This window comes from Engystomops pustulosus, chromosome 4 (genome assembly GCF_040894005.1).
Source record: "Engystomops pustulosus chromosome 4, aEngPut4.maternal, whole genome shotgun sequence".
Taxonomy (NCBI): Eukaryota; Metazoa; Chordata; class Amphibia; order Anura; family Leptodactylidae; genus Engystomops; species Engystomops pustulosus.
Genome location: NC_092414.1, coordinates 16,711,692 through 16,735,648, shown reverse-complemented (window position 1 = coordinate 16,735,648; position 23,957 = coordinate 16,711,692). Strand labels below are relative to the sequence as shown.

The 23,957-nt window shown below is 43.2% G+C and overlaps 1 protein-coding gene across 2 annotated transcripts in view; it reads left to right on the top strand.

The window, feature by feature from the left end:
• Nucleotides 1-1,654: 1,654 nt before the first annotated feature.
• Nucleotides 1,655-23,957, top strand: part of ARHGAP8 (Rho GTPase activating protein 8) — a 104,675-nt gene continuing 82,372 nt past the window's right edge. The window contains exons 1-3 of one of the 2 annotated variants that reach the window (XM_072145327.1): nucleotides 1,655-1,901; nucleotides 15,291-15,443; nucleotides 23,658-23,741. The gene's annotated coding sequence lies outside the window, so the exon portion shown is untranslated. The remainder of the gene's footprint in view (nucleotides 1,902-15,290; nucleotides 15,444-23,657; nucleotides 23,742-23,957) is intronic. The other variant, XM_072145326.1, reaches the window with a different exon arrangement.

Below are 23,957 nucleotides of genomic sequence, written 5' to 3'. Positions count from 1 at the left end.
GACAGTGTTATGTATGGTCCCTGGAGTGATGTGTAATCATACCTTTATGTATGGTGTTAGTAGCAGCAGGACTGTGATATATGGATTTATATTCCAGGGTTGTACTGTGGACGTGTCCTCACACTGCTGTGTTCTGTGCTCTCTGCAGCCAGTGTTAGGTATTGTCCCTGTAGTGATGTTTAATAATACCTTTATGTATGGATTCTGTAGCAGTCGGACACATCTCTAGAGGAACAATATCTAACACTGGCTAGTGCTCCTAGTACAATCCAGGAATAGAAATCCATGTCCATGACATCCATGACATGAGCTCAGAGGGAGTCATCTGGTTCCCCCTCCAGGGGTGAGGGAAAGCTGGGTGCCAACTGACTCAGAGGTAGTCATCTGGTCCCCACCCCCTTAAATAGATTCAGCATTCAGTACTGAGGGAAAGCTGGGTGACAACTGACATGAGCTCAGAGGGAGTCATCCGGTTTCCTTCCATAAGTAGAATTGCCTTTCAGGGGTGTTAGAAAGCTGGGTGACATAAACTCAGAGGGAATCATACAGCCCCCCCCCCAAGTAGATTTGCCATTGAGGAGAGTAGGAAAGCTGGGTGACGAGTTCGAAGGGAGTCATCCAGTCCCCTCCTAAGTAGATGTATTAAGGATTGTGGAAAAACTGGGTGACATGAACTCAGTTGGAGTAGTCCGGTCCCCCCCCCCCCTTAGTAGATGTGCCATTCAGGGGTGTGGGAAAGCTGGTTGACATGACCTTAGAGGGAGTAATCCAGTCTCCCCCCTCTTAGATGTGCTATTCAGGGATGTGGTAAAGCTGGGTGACATGAGATTAGAGGGAGTAGTCCGGTTTGCTCCTTAAGTAGATGTGCCATTCAGGGGTATGGGAAAGCTGGGTGACATGAGCTTAGAGGAAGTAGTCCGGTTCCCCCCTTACTAGATGTGCCATTCAGGGATGTGGTAAAGCTGGGTGACATGACCTTAGAGGGAGTAGTCCGGTTCCCCCCTTACTAGATGTGCCATTCAGGGGTGTGGTAAAGCTGGGTGACATGAGCTCAGATGGAGTAGTCCGGTTCCCCCCTTACTAGATGTGCCATTCAGGTATGTGGTAAAGCTGGGTGACATGAGCTCAGATGGAGTAATCCGGTTCCCCCCTTACTAGATGTGCCATTCAGGGGTGTGGTAAAGCTGGGTGACATGAGCTCAGATGGAGTAATCCGGTTCCCCCCTTACTAGATGTGCCATTCAGGGGTGTGTTAAAGCTGGGTGACATGAGCTCAGATGGAGTAGTCCGGTTCCCCCCTTACTAGATGTGCCATTCAGGGGTGTGGGAAAGCTGGGTGACATGAGCTCAGATGAAGTAGTCCGGTTTCCCCCTTTACTAGATGTGCCATTCAGGTATGTGGTAAAGCTGGGTGACATGAGCTTAGAGGAAGTAGTCCGGTTCCCCCCTTACTAGATGTGCCATTCAGGGGTGTGGTAAAGCTGGGTGACATGAGCTCAGATGGAGTAGTCGGGTTCCCCCCTTACTAGATGTGCCATTCAGGTATGTGGGAAAGCTGGGTGACATGAGCTTAGAGGGAGTAGTCCGGTTAGATGCCATGCAGGGCAGCGGGCGAGCTGTGTGTAGCCTGTCCCCTGTGCTGCTGCAGGTCCTGTAATATCACAGGATGGGAGGAGAGAGGGAGGAACACACAGAGAGGATGGCAGCAGCGCAGAAAGGGATCCAGCCATAGACAGCTCCGCGCCAGGGCCGGGGATTGTCCTGTCTGGAGGGGCCACCATGTCACCCCCTTTAAGCCTCCCTGCATCCCCCCTTTAAGCTTCTGTCTGACACATCCCGGAGACCTCCTGCATCTGGACCGGATCCTTCCCAATACAAGAAGGGGCGACACCGTCAGTCAGGTGAGTCCCTGTCACCTGGGGGTGCACCCCCCCCCCCCCAAAAAAAATTGCTACCTTTACATCCTTGTCTTCCCTCCAGCACCTAAGCGGTTAAGTGCTCGTGTTTTCCCTGCACCTCCCCCCAAAGCCTGGGAGTCCTCCATAGATAAACAGGGCTTTCCTGTGTCCCCCCCGCCACAGCCATTGCCAACAGGGTGCCCGTAATAAGGGGGCAGGTGACGGGCACCACGGGGGTACACACAGCAGCATGCAGGGTATAGGGGTGTATGGGGGGATACAAGGCGGCGGGGGGGTCAGAGGGATGCAGGGAGAGACGTCTGGAGGGATCCCCCCCCCCCCCAATTACCAGGCAGGAAGAGAAAGTGTCAGGATTGGCACAAATGTTTCTGCGATGATACATTGTAACGGAACACGCTGTGATATACTGGATTATCAGGGGCCATATTCACTGAGAGATGAGTTGTGGTCATTGGGATCACAATGTTACTAGATGGATAGAGATAGATAGATATGAGATAGATAGATAGATAGATAGATAGATAGATAGATAGATATGAGATAGATAGATAGATAGATAGATAGGAGATAGATATGGGATAGATAGATAGATAGATAGATAGATAGATAGATAGATAGATAGATAGATAGATAGATAGATATGAGATAGATAGATATGAGATAGATAGATAGATAGATAGATAGATAGATAGATAGATATGAGATAGATAGATAGATAGATATGAGATAGATAGATATGAGATAGATAGATAGATATTAGATAGATAGATATGAGATAGATAGGTGTAATATAGATAAGTGTTAGATGAATAGATAGGAGATAGATACAAAATTGAAACATAATATAAATAAAAATATTGATGTATCTACTTACTTCTATATCTATCCCATACCTAAGTTTATGAGGATGAGGGGGGGACATAAGAGCTTACAGTCTATGAGGATGAGGGGGGGACATAAGAGCTTACAGTCTATGAGGATGAGGGGGTGACACAAGAGCTTACAGTCTATGAGGATGAGGGGGGACACAAGAGCTTACAGTCTATGAGGATGAGGGGGGGACATAAGAGCTTACAGTCTATGAGGATGAGGGGGTGACACAAGAGCTTACAGTCTATGAGGATGAGGGGGTGACACAAGAGCTTACAGTCTATGAGGATGAGGAGGTGACACAAGAGCTTACAGTCTATGGGGATGAGGGGGTGACACAAGAGCTTACAGTCTATGAGGATGAGGGGGTGAAACCAAGAGCTTACAGTCTATGAGGATGAGGAGGTGACACAAGAGCTTACAGTCTATGAGGATGAGGGGGTGACACAAGAGCTTACAGTCTATGAGGATGAGGGGGTGACACAAGAGCTTACAGTCTATGAGGATGAGGGGGTGACACAAGAGCTTACAGTCTATGAGGATGAGGGGGTTAAACCAAGAGCTTACAGTCTATGAGGATGAGGAGGTGACATAAGAGCTTACAGTCTATGAGGATGAGGGGGTGACACAAGAGTTTACAGTCTATGAGGATGAGGGGGAGACACAAGAGCTTACAGTCTATGAGGATGAGGGGGTGAAACCAAGAGCTTACAGTCTATGAGGATGAGGAGGTGACACAAGAGCTTACAGTCTATGAGGATGAGGGGGGGACATAAGAGCTTACAGTCTATGAGGATGAGGGGGGGACATAAGAGCTTACAGTCTATGAGGATGAGGGGGTGACACAAGAGCTTACAGTCTATGAGGATGAGGGGGTGACACAAGAGCTTACAGTCTATGAGGATGAGGGGATGACACAAGAGCTTACAGTCTATGGGGATGAGGGGGTGACACAAGAGCTTACAGTCTATGAGGATGAGGGGGTGAAACCAAGAGCTTACAGTCTATGAGGATGAGGAGGTGACACAAGAGCTTACAGTCTATGAGGATGAGGGGGTGACACAAGAGCTTACAGTCTATGAGGATGAGGGGGTGACACAAGAGCTTACAGTCTATGAGGATGAGGGGGTGACACAAGAGCTTACAGTCTATGAGGATGAGGGGGTGAAACCAAGAGCTTACAGTCTATGAGGATGAGGAGATGACATAAGAGCTTACAGTCTATGAGGATGAGGGGGTGACACAAGAGTTTACAGTCTATGAGGATGAGGGGGAGACACAAGAGCTTACAGTCTATGAGGATGAGGGGGTGAAACCAAGAGCTTACAGTCTATGAGGATGAGGAGATGACATAAGAGCTTACAGTCTATGAGGATGAGGGGGTGACACAAGAGCTTACAGTCTATGAGGATGAGGGGGTGAAACCAAGAGCTTACAGTCTATGAGGATGAGGAGATGACATAAGAGCTTACAGTCTATGAGGATGAGGGGGTGACACAAGAGCTTACAGTCTATGAGGATGAGGGGTGACACAAGAGCTTACAGTCTATGAGGATGAGGGGTGACACGAGAGCTTACAGTCTATGAGGATGGAGGGGGTGACACGAGAGCTTACAGTCTATGAGGATGAGGGGGTGACACAAGAGCTTACAGTCTATGAGGATGGAGGGGGTGACACAAGAGCTTACAGTCTATGAGGATGAGGGGGTGACACAAGAGCTTACAGTCTATGAGGATGAGGGGGGACACAAGAGCTTACAGTCTATGAGGATGAGGGGGGACACAAGAGCTTACAGTCTATGAGGATGAGGGGGTGACACAAGAGCTTACAGTCTATGAGGATGAGGGGGGTGACACAAGAGCTTACAGTCTATGAGGATGAGGAGGTGACACAAGAGCTTACAGTCTATGGGGATGAGGGGGTGACACAAGAGCTTACAGTCTATGAGGATGAGGGGGGGACATAAGAGCTTACAGTCTATGAGGATGAGGGGGTGACACAAGAGCTTACAGTCTATGAGGATGAAGGGGTGACACAAGAGCTTACAGTCTATGAGGATGAGGGGATGACACAAGAGCTTACAGTCTATGAGGATGAGGGGGTGACACAAGAGCTTACAGTCTATGAGGATGAGGGGGGACACAAGAGCTTACAGTCTATGAGGATGAGGGGATGACACAAGAGCTTACAGTCTATGAGGATGAGGGGGTGACACAAGAGCTTACAGTCTATGAGGATGAGGGGGGTGACACAAGAGCTTACAGTCTATGAGGATGAGGTGGTGACACAAGAGCTTACAGTGTATGAGGATGAGGGGATGACACAAGAGCTTACAGTCTATGAGGATGAGGGGGTGACACAAGAGCTTACAGTCTATGAGGATGAAGGGGTGACACAAGAGCTTACAGTCTATGAGGATGAGGGGGTGACACAAGAGCTTACAGTCTATGAGGATGAGGTGGTGACACAAGAGCTTACAGTGTATGAGGATGAGGGGATGACACAAGAGCTTACAGTCTATGAGGATGAGGGGATGACACAAGAGCTTACAGTCTATGAGAATGAGGGGGGACATAAGAGCTTACCGTCTATGAGGATGAGGGGTGACACAAGAGCTTATAGTCTATGAGGATGAGAGGGTGACACAAGAGCTTACAGTCTATAGATATTACATTAGGGTGACCATGTGCTGTCTGTCATTCCCTGGAAATTCCCTGGATTCTGTGCAGATATTTCAGGATTTATGACATCCGATGGTGGGATTGTGGTGCTCCATCTATTGTTGAGATGCTTCCTGCTCGCTTTGCATTATGGGAAGGATCCCATTGATTTATGTGGACTATAGTTAATATGCAGAAGAGATTGTATGTCCTCAGACTTCCAGGGAGGAGGATGGAACTGAAAATTAAATTGGGACGATGTGTTCCCAGGAGTGACCACGACCGGAATAAAATTTACAATGATTTTCGAGAACCACTTTAACTTCTGTCGCCGGCTCCAGATGAGACTGATCTGCCGGAGGCGTAGCCTGAAGTCAAAAAGTTTACAGGCTTTAATTTTAAATCAAAAAAATTCTAAGAAGATTAATCCCTTAGAACTAATATTTTATGTCACAGAGCTCTAAACCTACGTAGCAAACGCATTAAATGACAAAATCCTGACCACCACTAGAGGGAGCATGTCAGCTCAGTATTAAGAAGGGTGGGGCTTAAAGGGGGTGGAGCTTGGTGAATATGTGTTTTTAGAGTTCTGATAGGTTTTTATCGGCGCTGTTTTAAATTTGTATGCAGTGAGCTCCCTCTAGTGGAGGCTGCAGTCAGTCTGGAGTTTAACATTTAAAGGAGAAGGCCCACAAAAAATATTTAGCCTCTATTTACAGTATAAAATCCACTTAAGGGTCTGGTCAATCATGGCAACAGGGGTCCTATGTGCACCATATTAATAGAGCAGCATTGAAAGGGATTTTTGGGGTGCCACCTCTTCGGTAGATGTGGGCATGCATTATTATGTTGTTATGTTTTTAAAGGGAATTTTAATGATTGGGGGCACTCTGCTGCTACTAGGGTAGCTTGGGTGTGGTCAGAGCAACTAATTAAGGGTGGAGTCTTTGCACCTTGGCCCGTACTCCTTAAGTTAGGGTGAGATAGGCCTAGGGCGAGATGGCACTATATGTAGTAAAGTGTCTTTATTTTCTACTATTTATATGGGTTGCTCTGATTATACAGTCATTTTAGAACCTTAAGCATGGGCGTGGCCTCTACTTCTTAAGCTAGGGCGTGGCCTATACTTCTTAAATTTGGGGTACTTCTTAAGCTAAGGTGTGGTCAGTACCTCTTAATCTAGACTGTGGTCTGTTCTCCCTAAATCCAAGGTGGGTGTGGCCTGTATTCTTAGCTAGGGTGAGACCTGTAGTCTGTAAGCCATGATGAGGCCTACAATCCTTAAAGTAGTGTGTAGGATGTACTTTCCAACGCTAGGGCATGGAATGGACTTCTAGAGCTATGGTAGGGCTTGTATTTCTTAAGCTGGGTCTGTACACTTTAAGCTAGAGTAGGACTTGTACTACTTAAGCGTGGGTGTGGCCTGTACTCTAAAAAACAAGCATGTGGCCTATATGCCTTAAGCTAGGGTGGAGCCTGTGTCCCTTAACCTTAACTCCTTGAGTTAAGGTAGGACCTGGACTGCTTTAGTTAGGGCAGGGTGTGTACTCTTAAAGCTGGTGTAGACATGGACTCCTTAAATTAGGGAGTGACATGTCCTACTTAAGCAAGGGTGTGGTCGGAACAATTAAGCTAGGGTGGAGCAATATACCTAAGGCAAGGGTGTAGTCTGTATTCCTTAAGTGGGTGGGGTCTATATTTTTTAAGCAGGGGTGTAGCCTGCACTTCTTAAGCTGGGGTGTGGCATGTTCATCTTAAACTAAGGTGTGGTCTGAAGAACTAAGCTAGGGTGGAGCCTGTGTACCTTGGCCTGTACTCTTTAAGCTCGGGTGGGGTCTGTACTCTTTAACTGGGGGTGTAGCCTGTACTTCTTAAGCTTGAGAGTGGCACATCCTCATTAAGTTAGGGTGTGGTTGGAACAACAAAGCTAGCTTGGAGCTTTTTTTAACTTTGGCTGTTTATGTCGGTCACTCTGATTGTACAGTTATTTTAGGACCTTGAGCAAGGGTGTGGCCTCTACTTCCTAAGATAGGGTGTGGTCAGTACTCCTTAAGCTAGGGTTGGGTCTCTTTAAGCAGGGGTGTAGCCTGTACTTCTTAAGCTAGGGTGTGGCCTGTTCTTATAGGTCCTTATGTCCTCTTGGTTTTTGGACATAATAGGAGGGGTTATATGGATATTGCCCCACTGGCATTCACATATATAGCATTATATTAACTCCCTGCTCTGTCCCTTAGTGCTCAGTACATTACATGCTTAGTACATTACAATGTGTTGTGCCGTGCAGCCGGCTCCAGTTGATTGGAAGCTCTACATCTTATATTCTGCTGAAGTTTCAGCCCAGGTCTTATATAAAGGGAGCCTTTAAGGCATTGATGAGGAGTCTGTATCTCGGGCCCAAGTAAATAATTTACATTAGAGCCAATGTGTCCTCCATAAACGCAGTCGCTGCTTTGCCGATGGTAAGTAGTTGACTACGGACAGTAAAAGACTATGGAATTACAATGGGCTTGTGCTTAGTCTTCATAGTCTACTTCTTATATGGCCTATAGGGGGCGTTAGCTTATCCAAGAGGGTCTCCTTCTCCAACCTCCCTAAATAACCATGCAGTCTACAATGGAGGACCACAGAATGTGCTAGAGATACTTGTAGTATTTTAGACCTTTTAATCCCAGATCTGTGGTCCGAATATTTGGTCTGAGGTCATTTATTACTATAAAGGTCTGGGGTCTGAAATCAGTATAGGGCTCTGAGGTCATAATATATTAATATAGAGGTCTGGGGTCTGATATTAATAATGGGATCAGTGGTTTGGGGGGCTAGTAGTAATATAGAGGTGGGGTCTGATTTTAAAATAGAGATTGTGTCTGCAGATTCATAGTAATACAGAGGCCTGGTCCGGGGTCAGATATTAATATAAGGGTCTGGGGTCCTCTATCAAGAGGGCTGAGGTCTGACATCATTATCCGGATCTGGGGTCATTAATCAATATAGAAGTCTGTGGTCTATTATTAATATAGAGGTAGGCGGAGTCTGGGGTCTTAAATTACAAATAATCTACCATGAGAATCCATCCTGATAAACCAGGGACATTGCTCATAGATCCGGGCACCGGGACTGTGGTAATCTTCTTATGTTTCTTATTTATGCCGTTCTTCCTTCTAAAATCAACTTTTAAAATGATGCTAATGAGTCACCTTAAGGACTCCTGGGAGTGTTTCCAGAGCCCCTCCGTGCTGTAGCTTCACAGGATGTTACACTGTCTCACTCTCCAAACAGCTTCCTCAAAATTCTGACGTAAGTGGTTTTAAAATTTTGAAGGTTCCATGGTTGAAAACGGTTCCGTATGTGTAATAGTTGTGCCATGATGTAATATGGAGATCTTATGTTTGGGATGGAAATCTGAAGGCCAAGAAGGAACGAGGTCTGAGGTATCACCGCGCCTCCCTATAATAATTGTGTCCTCGTGGGGTTTTGATCCTCAGGCTCTGTGTAAATGAGGACCTTAATAGCTTTTAAAAACATTGCAAAAAAATGTTGACATTCTTCGCTCGGCTGCTCCGCAACCGGTCAGATGCAGTTTTTCCTGCTTTTTTTTTTGACCTGCGGGACTACGGTAAGAAAATGTCAGGGAGAGGCGTGACCTCAGAGCTCCAGCTGTTACCTCATAAAATCCCAATTAAGTTTCTGCCCGAACGGACACTGGCGGAAGGTAAACAGATTCTTAATCGGCTGATCACGGGGCTTCGAGGAGATCAAAGGTTTTCAAGAAGGAAAATATTTTACAAAAAATTTTAGATTTTTTTTAAAATTGGGAACGGGTTAAATTCTTCCATAATAGAACGCAAAGTGGGGTAATGAAGACCAGGGAGGCCCCAAATACTGGTGGGAGCTTATTTGGGTAAACCAGGAAGGAGTGTGATGAGCACCCGCATCATCCACCAGGACGGCGATGATAAAAAAATTTAAACATTTTTCCCCTTACCCCCGTACTACCCCCAAATTTTATAACCACACCCCCACCTTCTGGTAGATTTTCCCTAACCCTGCCTCCGTTCAGTAATTGTTACTAAATATTTTGGACAATCCCTGTAAATTTAACAGCTGCCAAATATGCCCTATTGGGGTTAATTTCCACAGTAAGTGGTGTATAATATAATATACAGTAAAAAAATTTGACAAATACATGTGAAAAAGGCAAAGAAAATATAAGATAATACTCTACAGGCGGTCCCCTACTTAAATACACCCGACTTACAGACGACCCCTAGTTACAGACGGACCCCTCTGCCCACTGTGACCTCTGGTGAAGCTCTCTGGATGCTTTACTATAGTCCCAGACTGCAATAATCAGCTGTAAGGTGTCTGTAATGAAGCTTTATTGATAATCCTTGGTCCAATTACAGCAAAAAATTTTGAAACTCCAATTGTCACTGGGGCAAAAAATTTTTTTGTCTGGATCTACCATTATAAAATACACAGTTCCAACTTACATACAAATTCAACTTAAGAACAAACCTATGGACCCTATCTTGTATGTAACCCGGGGACTGCCTGTATATAGAAAAATAAAAGAAAGTGTAAAAAAATGTTTTAAAGTACTTTTTTTTATAATATTCCCCCCCCCCCATTTTTCTAAATTAGTGAAGAAAAAGTTCTGCTTTTTGTTTTTTATTTTTCGCCCTTGTCTAGTGGCATCATTGCTATTGCAGATTAGTGTCATTTGGGACTGGGATATTTTGGGGGTATTATTATGCCCCAGGAATACATTATTACACCATAACGCATGAAGATAATGAGGATTTAAAAATACAATATGATTATTATTATAAATATAATGTATAATTTATGTAAAAATAATAAGTGTGAGCAAAAAATACAAAAACAAAAAAAATTTCAGAACTATTTTTTAACACACTTTATCCCCGGGTGACAGATCTGGTCTTACTAGTTGTTAAAGGGGCCAGGTCCCCACACTGGTTAGTCTAGAGGACCTTTGAAGGTCATTTGTAATTTGTTCAACCTTCTTAAAGGAAAATCTCCACCCATGTGTCAAGTTTTTTGGCTAGATTCGGCTGCTGTAACAGGAAGACTCTCTCTATCCTCTCCAGGCAAGTTTTACATTCATTTTTTTAAAAATTTTGTGTATTTATATTTTTTTTCCAGATTACTTTCAGTAATTTACTGGATACAGGCGATCCCCTACTTAAGGACACCTGACTTACAGACGTCCCCTAGTTAAAGACGGACCCTTCTCCCTACTGTGACCTCTGGTGAAGCTCTCTGGATGTTACTATAGTCTCCGGCTGCAATGATCAGCTGTAAGGTGTCTGTAATGAAGCTTTATTGACAATCCTTGGTCCAATTACAGCAAAAAAAATTTGAAACTCCAGTTGTCACTGGAGCAATAAAAAAATTTTGTCTGGATCTACAATTATATTAAATATACCGTTTCGACTTACATACAAATTCAACTTAAGAACAAACCTATGGAACGTATCTTGTATGTAAACCGGGGACTGCCTGTATTACATTTTTTTATTTCATTTTTGCCTATACTTTAAAGGGGTTTTTAAATTTTTTAGAAAAAAACTTCTGAAAGGTGTATTCTTTTTTATTTTTTTTTTTAAATGCCCTTTTTCTTGGGAGGGCTTTAACAGCTCCAGTGGTGGTTCTCATTCTATTGGGTTTCTAGAACTATTAGACTGGAAGTTCTGATGCCTTACTCATTATGGACTTGATCACTGAGCACAATCCTTGGGCACAGCGGTCACATTGGGGAAAATTTACCACACGCTGGCGCATTGGGGCTCATTTACTAAGGGTTGCACTACTCACTGTTCTGCCAAACAATCCTACCCCAGGTTCTGCCTGACATAGAATTGCACTATAACCTATGCCAGGAACTGGCGCAGGCTATATTTCGTGTGAAGGTGCGGGGCAGGACCCCCAGTACATTGATTTTAGTCAGAAGTGTCCAGTGGTCATATTCACACTGAATACTATCCCCAAAATATAGTTTGACTTGTTTTACTGTTTTTTACCTAAATATGCCCCCTCAGAGACCCCTTTAATACACCTCTTCCTGTCACTCCGATATACTTCATAGATAAACCCAACGTTTAGCCACCATTTTAACCCAAACCCTGGATATAATGACTACTGGTAACCAGATTCAGTAACCGTGGTGAGAGGCTGCGGCCTAGTTGTAGTGAGAAGCCTCAGACCTCACCGCAGGCCCTGGCTGCCTTCCCATAGGATTCTCAGTATTGGATTAAAAATGGAAGGCCGCAGCCAGTTATAACCTGCTGCTAGTATCAGTATCACGAGCCGGTCACTAGAGACGGATTGTCCAGGTGCCCGGAAACATCTGAGGGGAATGTTATATGATATTTATCTACATTTATAGGTTTCCTTCATCACTCACTTTGTAACTTTATGGCACTAAAGGAAATATGAAAAATAAAAGAGCAGAATTTGTGGAGGTTGTATAGGTTGATAAAAATTTTGTTAAAGGCCCCCGATTTAACGTTATCAAAGAAATACAACACAGCTTTCAAAGTAACAAGATCTGTGACAAAAAAAATTTTAAGAAAAAACCCTATAAGGGGCAGCATTTAGAGGGAAATTAAAGACTGGTGGAATGCTTAACTTAACCCACATAAAGATATGGCTTAACCCGGCACTTTTCCAACAGCATTCAATTAAACCCGTAGTGACCTATATAACATTGAAGACCGAGGCTCATGTTGGGTGGTGGAAAAAACGGTCACAGCATTTATTAACAAATATAATTTCACAATTTCAAAACATCATTATGAAAAACATTAGGCACTTTAGGTGAAAAACTCTCCATCCGACGGTAAACGGCTCGGGACTGCACTATGCCCATCTGGACTCCCAGATGGCAAGTTGGCCAGACGAGCAAAGCACGCACCCCAGATTTCCATTTTCCGCCCGCTATGACTTCAGAACTAAAGAAAAACACAAAATATGCAAAAAACAGTAAAACAAACAACCAATAAATTAGGGAGGGACTGCTTCTTTGAGTGCCGCAGTCAAGAGAGAGAGGGGAGGAGACTCGCTCTCCTTATATACAGGAAAAAAGGGGAGGAGGGAAGTGCCCTGCAACAAACCTCCTCCCCTTAAAGTGCAACATAGCATTAACCCCTTCCACCTCCAACATCTTCCACCAGTCCAGGTGCACCCTCCGTAACCCGTCAGGCGTACACCGCAAGAAATGTTATACTTGGGCCTCATTCACATGACCATATGCATTTTGCGGTCCCGAAAACGGGCCATGTGTCACCCATATATAACCCATATGCCACCATGAACATAAAAATATGTTGAGTTGACACCCACCTGACCTGGGTAACCCATCGCAAAAACGGGTGGACCACGCCACATGTAGGCCATTTTCTTTGCACTCCCATAGACGTCTATGGATAGACCGCAAGGCAAAAACGTAAGGAAATAGAACATTTAAGGGTCCGCAGAACGCACTTTCATCAGTTTTTGGAAATTTTCGGGATTTGTGCCGCGGTGACAGCTATTTAGATAGGGATTGTGTAGCACGTGATCAGATTTGGGCACAATCGCGCCAGCTTTAATGCAGGGGGTGGGCCGTCGGACGATCCGACTGAGCGCGGGATGTAACTTTAAAATTGTGTCGCAAGACATGCACTTACATTCACCGGGAAGAAGAAGGTGAACTCCGGCGGACCTGATCGGGGAAGCGCAGATGCAGGAAATCGGCCGCACGATCTTAGTGAATCCAACGCATTCCAGTTGGACATTCCGGATCGGGGAACTGCCAGGGACTGGTAAGTAAATGTGCCCTATAATGTTTGTCCGTCTAAATAAAGGTCGTGTTTATGAGGCCATTTACTTCCCGTTTCTTATGTTCCCAATGGGCATCACTGATGGCATCATGTTCGTTGAGCATGTGACATCTGGGCCAATCCCTGGCCTCAGCTTTAAGGTTTGAGTGCTGTGATTGGTCCAGACATCACATGTTCAACGAACATCAACACAAACGGCCCATCGGAAGTTGAAGAATCGGGAGCCAATGGTCACCTTAGGAGCCATAGACAACCTCCGGAGGGCTATATATAGGGTTTTCATCACTTTTCCCTCCAAAATGTTGCCCCCTAAAGTTTTCTGCAAATCTGTAAAAAAACACTCACCAAAAATCACTAATTTACAGGATGTAGTCATCTAGTTTGCAAGTGGAAATTTTTGAGGCCCTGGTGTTAAGGTTCAGTGAGTTTTTGATTCACTTCTGCGAGGACGAGTACACGGCCCGCCACCCACGTGCTCAGCTGTGGTAAGGTAGCACATAGGAGCCTCAATGTCACATTGAAATACTCCCCGTCACCTTGTAAACCTCTACGTTTATGAGATATTTATGGGCCGCGCTCCATTTATGTGTGGAACATTAGAACCACTCACCACATCCAGTGACAGGGAGGATATGCTCTACATCCTGCTCAATGAAGGGTTACAATCAGTTATACGGTATTATTTATTGTGTACTATCGGGTGCCCATTATAACAATTTGCATTGACTGGTGAGTGGAGAAAACAAAAATCTAAAAAATAAGTAATGTTACGTTAATCCTGAGGTCCCTTGTGGGGCCTGTATTCATTCTGAAGTCATATGTACTATAAGAGATTGAAATACCACAGGTTAGGGGCGTGTCCTATAGAAATGGGCATGGCATATATTTTAGTTTGGACCAAATTTATGTAGATCAAATCTGTTGTGTGATTCTATAGAATTGAAGCCAAAGTGAATTTTGGAAAATTAATCTCTAAATATTATCTAATACATAATATTATAATATGAAATGTAATAGTAATTTATGAAAGGTTTGCTCCAAAGCTCCCCCTAGTGGTGGCTACAGGCAAGCAGAATTTTAACATTTAATTCAATCTCTATGCAGAGGATTTCGAGCTCTGTACCAGGAAAAATGTAATTAATGATAGATAAAAAATATAATATGAACTGTAATAGTAATAAATGTAGAGTCTGCTCCAAAGCTCCCCCTAGTGGTGGCTACAGGCAAGCAGAATTTTAACATTTAAAGGACTGTCTATACAAAGGATTTGGAGCTCTGTATCAGGAAAAACATAAATAATGAAAAATATAATATGAAATATAATAGTAGTAAATTAAGAGTTTGCTCCAAAGCTCCCCCTAGTGGCAGCCGAAATGTTATCATTTAATTCAATCTCTATGGAGAGGATTTGGAGCTCTGTATCAGGAAAAACATAACTACTTATAGATAAAAAATATAATATGAACTGTAACAGTAATAAATGTAGAGTCTGCTCCAAAGCTCCCCCTAGTGGTGGCTACAGGCAGACAGAATTGTATTGTTTAAAGCATCGTCCTTGCAGGGGATTTGGAGTTCTGTATTATGAAAAATGTAATTACTGGTAATGATATATAAAAAATTTAATATGAAATGTAATAGTAATAAATATAGAGTTTGCTCCATAGCTCCTCCTAGTGGTGACTATAGGCAGCCAGAAGTTTATCATATAAAGTGAAGTCTATGCAGAGGAATTTTTTAGTTCTGTATCAGAAAAAATCTAATAATGATGTAGGAAAAATATAAAAATATGATATAAAAGTGAAATGATGGAATGAATATAGAGGTAAGATGTGATATTTTTTAAAGTCTTCTATTCTCGGTCTGACCTCCAGATAGCCGGGGGCTTCTATGGAGATGGTAGAATCCCTGTGTATCCGTCGGTGTCCTGGGCATAGAGCGCTGACGTGATAAGAGACTCCCAGAGACATTTTTCATTTCACGTCTCTTTTATAATTCATAGCTTTTAGCAGAGTAGATGTAACACTGAAAGCTGGAGGAGCGTCGTCCAGTGGCAGATACCGCGTGATGAACACCTCATGTCTGTTACATTCCTGATGGATGAGCAGGCAGAGGGTCACATCTGTGCCATGGAGCGTGTGAAACTTAGTTGAAGGTTATAGATTTCATGAAGTCATGTATTTCACAACCAGATCAAACCTTCTAAACAAAAACAGACCCCAGACAAGACCTCCTTACCTAATCCAAACCCTTAAAACTAATCAAAACCCTAGAGTACGATCCTAAACTAATTCACACCCAGACCAGAGCTCTTAATTAATACAGAGCCCTCAAACCAGTGCCCTAAACTAACACCGACCCAAGGCCAAACCATAAACTAATATATACTTCCTAAATTAATACAGACTTCCAGACAATACTCTAAACTAAAACCGACATCTTTACCTAATGCAAACCTAAATCCAGACACCGAAAACTAATAAAAAGTTCACACCCAATACAGAGCCCATACCTCAGACAAGAGCCCTGAACTAAAACAGACCCCAGACCAAACCCTAAACTAATAGATTCTTCCTAGGTTAATACAGAACCCCAAACAGTGTTCTAAACTAAAACAGGCTCCAAAACAGATTCATAAACTAATATACTTCCCATAGTAGGTCAGAGTCCAGAACATCTAGACTAAACCCCACAATCTAATAGAAACCATAGACTAAACCCCATAAACTAATACAAACCCCAGACCAGACCCCATAAACTAATTGAAACCTTAGACCAAACCCCATAATTTAAAACTAACCCCAGACCAAAACCTAATAGAAACCCCAGGCCAAACCCCGTAGACTAATACAAACCCCAGACCAAACTCCATAACCTAATAGAAACCCCAGACCAAACCCCAAAAACTAATCCAAAACCCAGACCAACGAATCCAAAAACGAATCTAAACCCCAGACCAACCCCCAAAAACTAATACAAACCCCAGACCAAGCCTCATAAACTAATCCAAAACCCAGACCAAACCCCAAAAACGAATCTAAACCCCACACCAAACCCCAAAAACTAATACAAACCCCAGACCAAGCCTCATAAACTAATACAAACCCCAGATCAACCCAAGTTAAGACATAGCACCAACCAGAATACTTAAAGGAAATCGACCATCAAAATCCATCATGATAAAGTGGGGACACTTAGATACAGGCACCGTCACTGTGATAATCTTCTTATATTTGTTGTTATATTTGTCCATGGCCTCCTTCCTTCTAAAATCAACTTATAAAGTTATGCTAATGAGCCTGAAGGGTTCCTGGGGTGTTACCAGAGCCCCTCCGTGCTGCAGATTCAAAGGCTGTTACAGTGTGCAGGAGCACTTTCCCCTCCCAAAGTGTTCTGTAACATCCTCTGCTGCAGTGAGATTACATCCAGCAGAGGGAGGGGGGAGTGCTAAGAAATAAGGGGGAGGATGAGACAGTGTAAAAGCCCTTGAAGCTGCAGCATATAGGGGCTCTGGTAACAACCCCCAGAGCCTTTCTAGATAATTGGCATAATTCTAAGAGTTGATTTAGAAGGAAGGAGGCCATGAATAACAAATATATGAAGATTACCACAGTCGGTCCAAAATGGTAACACCCAGTTGCCAATTTATTTATAAGTATCCAGAAGAATAACAGAGGGTCAGTATAAAGGTAAGTTGTTCCATTATTGATATTCCATTGGAATGTAAGGAGAGTTGGTGGGTTTTCCTTTAAGACTGTGTTACCTATAGATGCCCCCTATAGACAAGGTTCACACTCCATTCATTTGGGGTATGGAAACCCCCGGTGTTGTACTTAGTTTGTTCCCCATGGGGATTTAACAACCCCTTTAATTTTAAAGGGAATTTTACAAAATTGACAAAACATGGCTGCTTTCGTCTACAAACAGCGCCGGACTTGACCGCAGGATGTCCGCGGTACTGCAGCTCAATTTCATTCACTTCAATGAGCCAAGGCGGCCATGTTTCTGTAGTCCTGTGCATCCCCTTTAAATGCAGTTTTTGGGTCTCCAGCGCTCTTTAGGTGTACAATTATGGCGCTCTGTACTCTATCAAGGTCATGTGTGACCTGAGACCGTACACAATACAGCAGCTGACCCCCCCTCGCCCCGTGGCTCGCCGCCTCCTGACTGGTATTGTCTGTAAACGGATGTAATTGTATAGTAAACACTAAGATGAAGAGGAGTCACAAGTGAAGTCATCACTTGATTTTATCGTTTTGGGTGGGGGGGATAACAACCCAAAATAATGGAAAAATGGAAGGGGGGGGGCGGATGCCCTTGAGATTCAATGTAATCACTGCACTGTACTTCCATGTGCGGAACACTAGAGGGCGCTGTGCCAAGTGAATAATATACAGCAAGGGGGTCTGACCACTGAGTCCCCCTCAACTACTGACGTCTTAATATGTCCTATATGTGACCATTGCTTCGTTCATTTCTACGGAACATCTGGTTATCAGCGTTTTGGACCCCCCCTTAGAGAAACCTCCTCCTCTCTGATACGTGTAAAATCAGATCCCCCTCTAATAGTATGAAGGGGACATAGGGTCCCCTACGTGTAGGCGCAAACTTAACACCCAGGTACTGTATAAAAATGTCTTATACATTCCCATATTGGAATCGTGGGACAGGCCCACCATAGAATCATAGGATCCCCCAATAGGCCCATCTGAGGACAAACCAACTTGAAAGCAATTTCCTTTGGGTTGATTTAAAGTGGGACCCCGGATCACTTTTATTTTGGTGGGCCTGGTTTGACACAACATGTACTTCAAAGACTGTCAGCTCACAGAAGCATCACATTACAGCTTCCCATAGAAGTCTATGGAGAGTCTATGTAAAATCCCTTTAAAATTAAAGTGGTTGTTACAAAATTCCCTAGTTACCCCTAGGGAACAACCTGAGTCCACGAATGGGGGTCTTAAATGAATGCAGCATGTACTCTACTATATGTATAGGGGGTAATGTGAAGTCTTGGGACAATCCCTTTAACTGTCTGTTTTTTTTACCAAAATTTCAAATATCCTATTATCGCTTTATGGACCACCTTCTAGTAGCCAAATATCTACAAAGAGAATCTCTTGGTTATTGTCTATGTCCTTGGAGGACCCAAGATCGCATTAATTCCATTGAGAAGTGAGTAATACTTCATTTCACCATGTGGTGGCGCTGCAGGGAAATTGAACTCTTTTTCATAGATCATTCGACTCGATCATAAGGGATCTGAAAAAGAGAGTGAGAAAGAATCAATACTGCCACTTGTAGAATTGGGTTGGGGGTCTGTGGAGGACCCAAGAAACAATTTTCCTGCAGCGCCCCTACAGGGGAAATGAAGCATTACACCAAAATTATTGAAATCTAAAGACAATTGGCTCAAAGCACAGATACACCCCCTCTTCCCAAAACATGAACTCTGAGGTGAAGCTGTACATCTCTTCCCGTCACCGACCTGCACGCCCGCGGCCCTCTCATTACAACTGTAAAATGTCCGAAAAGTCATGAAAATCTGTGGAGTGTGACCAAAGACTTATTCATATTAGTCCGGGAACGTGACTCGCTTCATTAACAGTTTCAAGGACTTTCTCCAAGTGTAAAACTCTCCTGTTTGATCCGAATTGATCAATTTTTTAGGTCACAAAAGCTGCTGCTGAATCCATCTTTGTTTTCCAAGACAGACTGACAGCTCACAGTGGCATCAGATTACAGCTTCCCATTATAGTCTATGGAGATGGGAGAGGGAGTTAGGACGAAGGGCTGAGTGATGAAGAAGTAGAGATACACGATCATAATTTGTCTCATTATGGGCATTATTATCATTATCTCAGCATTGAACTTTGATCTTTGAGCTTTGAACCCAGAGACAGTTTCCTTGCAGAGCCCCTACAGGGGAAATTGTGCATTGCACCGTGATGATTGATATCCAGGGACTATTGTCTTAAAATACTTCAGCCAATCAGCTGATTAAAAGGGCACCCCACTCCCTTCATTATATACTAAGAACAGCACCATGTTTTTATAGTGGTCATATCTGGTACTGCGCTGCACCATAGTCCGATTGGCCTGAAGTGGATTCTGGGCACTGCCACTGCTAAAAGTATTGAACTGGATATTATAAACAATGATTGGGGAACCCCACCGTTAATTTATTGGTCCTAGGGAGCCCTTCAAGCATTTGTATTCCGTAACAGCGCACCGTGTGGCTTGGCATGGTATTGCAGGTGTAATTGATTAGCCATAACATAAAGTATTATTACTACATGAGTTATTATTATGCAGAAATATAAACTATGACATATATGATATATAATATATAAAATGTATAACTTTTGTAACACTCCAGAATATAGAAATTATCTAAATCATGATGTGCCTAATGCAGGGCCTGATGGGTCATATCAATAATATTATTAATAAGACTCTATCTAGTACTGTATACATCACACCACATACCAATTCTACATAAAAGCTCCTTTAAAAGAAACTTGAGCGCTCACAGCACCACCTAGTGGTCATTTTACTTTCTAATCAGATTATTATCCATTTTACTCCATAGCACCACCTAGTGGTTACTCTTTTTGCAAGTTTTTTGAACTTTTTAGCTCAAAACGTGCTATTTTTCCAAATATTATGTAAATATTATGTCATTTCTACATATTTTAGCCCATAAATATAGATGTGTTAATAGTCTATGTTATTCTAATGTAGCAGTATGGTTAGTAAGGATGAGACGGAGCCCGTGCAGCACACGTGTCTTGTAATTTCTCATGTAATTGTGGTTAGTGACTTCCTCCCCGGGTTGAATCTTTCCAGATAAGCGTCTGGCCGAACTAGACGCATCCCCCCGCCCCCCCCCCCCCCTACGCTGCAGCTGTTCCTGTGACTTGTTGCTGTGCTATTATTAGCCATTATTAGTCTGATGCGTTTACAATTCTGACCTGCATCCTCCCGGACGCTTCTGTAACGTATAATATCGAAAACCTTCGGTGGGACAAGTTAAAAAGACGTTCGAGTCATTTCGGATTTCGGGTGGAGTTTAACCGAGTTCAATCAATATTGACATTGGGCCTGGTGAAAAGACGGCACTTTATATGGAGGGAGATAGGAAATTAGTCATCTGGAGCTTAGTCACTAGAAGTGTCACTGTAATATATAAGGTGGAGTTGCTGTTTCAACTATATAAGGTTCAGGGAGAGTTCATTTGAATATTTTGTTTCCCATGAGGCATTGCTTGTAAAACGTTATATAACAAGTAACTCCTCCTCCAGCGGGAATTAGTAACACCTCCCCACAAAATGTCTTAAAGGGGGTTTTCAGTGATTAGGATATTAAGGTAGATCATGCGTCTCAGATTGCTGGGGGCAGGGGTGCGCTAGGAATGAGGCCAGTTGAGCCTCTCGCCTCAGGCAGCGCCAATTGAAGGAAGCAAAGCAGGACCCGACAATTAAAAATAGCGTCTCTTCACGCCTGATGTCAGCATGGGTGTGAGACACTGCATGGAGAATTCACATACTAAAAGAAAAACATGATATATGATACTGTTGGATTTGAAAGAGGGGTGCATGTTTGATAATTTGCCTCAGGCAGCAAAGATGGTTCACTCCTGGGTGGGTGTCCAAATTGACAACCCCAATAATCAATGGAGCACTTTATACCTATGCAGGAACATCCATGTAATGGCAAGATCCTACATCATATTCATAGCTTACAAACCAAGTGTGTTTTCAGAAGCTCCGCCTTTCAAAACAAATCCCGCCCCTGAGGAGCCACAACTGATACAGCATGGGTGTCAGACACTGCATGGAGAATTCACATACTAAAAGAATAACATGATATATGATACTTTTGGTTCGGAAACTGGGGCACACTGTTTTATAGTTCACCTCAGGCAGCAGAGATGGTAGGTCCACTCCTGGGTAGGGGTCCAAATTGAGAAAGCCAATAATCAATGGAGCACTTTATATCTATGCAAGAACATCCATGTAATGCCAAGATCCTGCATCATATTCATAGCTTACAAACCAAGTGTGTTTTCAGAAACTCCGCCTTTCAAAACAAATCCCGCCCCTGAGGAGCCACAACTGATAAAAATCTTACAAAAATCTTACCCCTATCTTGAACTTTTTGGAAATAGCTTGCACCTACAAGAGCACTTATCAAGCCAGGACATCCCCACAAGGATCAGCTGCCATACTGACCTCAACCATTATACACTTGGCGAGCACTAAAGCGCATGCATATTGATGAGGGGTGTGAGGCCCCCGAACTTATGGGTTGATCACTACATGAGGGCTTGTCATATAGTCAACCAATCATGTTGGACAACTACCTCACCATTGCTAGTGATATAGAAACGCCAGGATTCAAGGCCTATTTATGGATCGGACATTGATTTACAGTATGGCACTGAAGATACAGGTCATTTGCATATTTTTTTCCCATGTTGCATTGTGGTAAGTCTCTGTGTCAACTGTATATCCTCAATGAGAACCAGAACCCCCCAAATATATATTAAAAAGTGACCCAAGTGAGAGTGAATGCTCTTCATCGCCCCCTGCTGCCCTCCTGAGCACATTGCACGTACGGACGCCGCGTTCCGCTGTGATTTTTCCCTGTCTCTGGTTCCCGGAGATTTATTACATTTAATCATTAGCCAGTTGTTTTGCTCACTGCTGGGACTTTGGCGCTGTGTTTCATGGATTATTTATTGTCTCGTGGACGCCGCTTTAAAGATCCAGGTTCATGATCCGTGAATGTGAATGATTGATTCCCGAGCAATACAAGATATAAGATTATTACATTTATTGATCATAAACGGAAGGCGGGAAACAGAGTCGGCGTTTAACTAACGATTCGTAATCGCCTTGTATTTATTTTTTCTCCTCCGACCCCCTGACAGGATTGCGCGGAGCCGTCATTGATTCATGGGATGTATATGAAGGGAAATATGGCTTATTATTAATCCGCCCGCTTCCTACGTGGGGTTAAATTAGCCCTAATAACTTTGTTGAGGGGGTATAGATATCCCAATCCATCTCTGACACATATGGGGAGTCCTAAATTCAGACCCCATCTATATCTATACCATGAAATGGCAGACATTTTGCCTATAAGCTCAGGCCACACCCCTTAAAGGGGTAGTTACACCATCTCTATCAACTCCAGCTCTTTGACTCGTTTAATTAGTACTGCTCCACTGATTCTGGCGCATTTGGAATTTTTTCTTTAGCCCCCCTCCATTCCTAACTTATTGACGTTTTTATTTCCGAACCTTTACTGTCAGATGGGCGGAGCTAGGTTGTCTTCTGTAGTCACGGACCACCTAACAGACACTAGAAAGCCTAGTTAGAATGCTGGGTATGTAAATTATGCAAATTAGGCTCTCTATGGTCAGACAAGGGGTTCTAGGATGGAGCAGATAACCTAGCCCCGCCCACTTGACAGTAGATGGAGTACACTTCTGATAAAATTATAATTTATATGTTTATGTAAAGTACACGTTATATAATTTAAAATAGGAACATTATGTGAACACCTTTTCCAAAAAATACCTTTTGACCCCGCCTACAAGCCCAGACCACACCCCTTATGACAGCAGCCATAGTGCCTCCCAAGTCAAATGCATAGTTTATCATCAGAGAACCCCTATTGCCCTATGGCGCACCTTCTATGTGATAGGATAGGAACATATTAGTCCCACCTTTTCCAGGAACGCCTTTCGACCCACCCACAAGCTCAGGTCACTCCACTATAACGGTTGCCAAAGTGCATGGGGTCAACAAAAGGGTCATGTCAAGTTCACCCAACTTACCCTATAGAAAACTTTAGTTCTGGCCCAATTGTGCCTGATATGCATATCCCAATGGTTCTCCTAGTTATCCCTGGACTTGCCCTTTAATTGCCCTGTAATGATTTGAATATGCATTTGTGCAGTACTGACACCATCCTCATGGTGGCGCTGTCTACAACCATTTATTACACAGGTTATTCAAAGTTTGTAGTATGGAGGTCAAAAAAAGTGTAAAAGTTTTTTTCTTTTATTTTTTTGGCAAATCCTAGCAGTAAGAATATTTGTTTATAGCTGTGAAATTTCCTTTAAGGTATAGAAGTCCTCTTAAAGGCATTGTCAAAATGATGTCATCTGTCTACATGATATAACCCCTAAGTACTATTAAAGTGAATGAGGCTCAGCTGCAGTACCACACACAACCTGCTGACAGGTGTGGCGCTGTTGCCGGACTTAAAAAGAATACAAATATAGAAGCAGTGTTCTATACTGGTATATATATATATATCTACATTAACATTTGTATTTTTGTATATGTCTTCACAGATCAGATTTGGCTCTCGGCTGTCTTGGGGCTTGCAAATCAACAAACCTCTAGAACCTGATTTGCCATCCTGGTGATATTAGAAGGTGAGTGTCTTTAAAACCTGACATAACAAATATACACCATATACACTTGACTAACATCTTGGGTCGGACACCGGAAAAAACCTATTTATTATGTACATTATGTAATGGTAGAGAGTTGAAGGCAGTACTGTCTGTGCCTACATCATTTGTAAGTAGAGATAAGGAAGACAGTACTGTCTGTGCCTACATCATTTCTAGTGACAGAAAGGAAGGCAG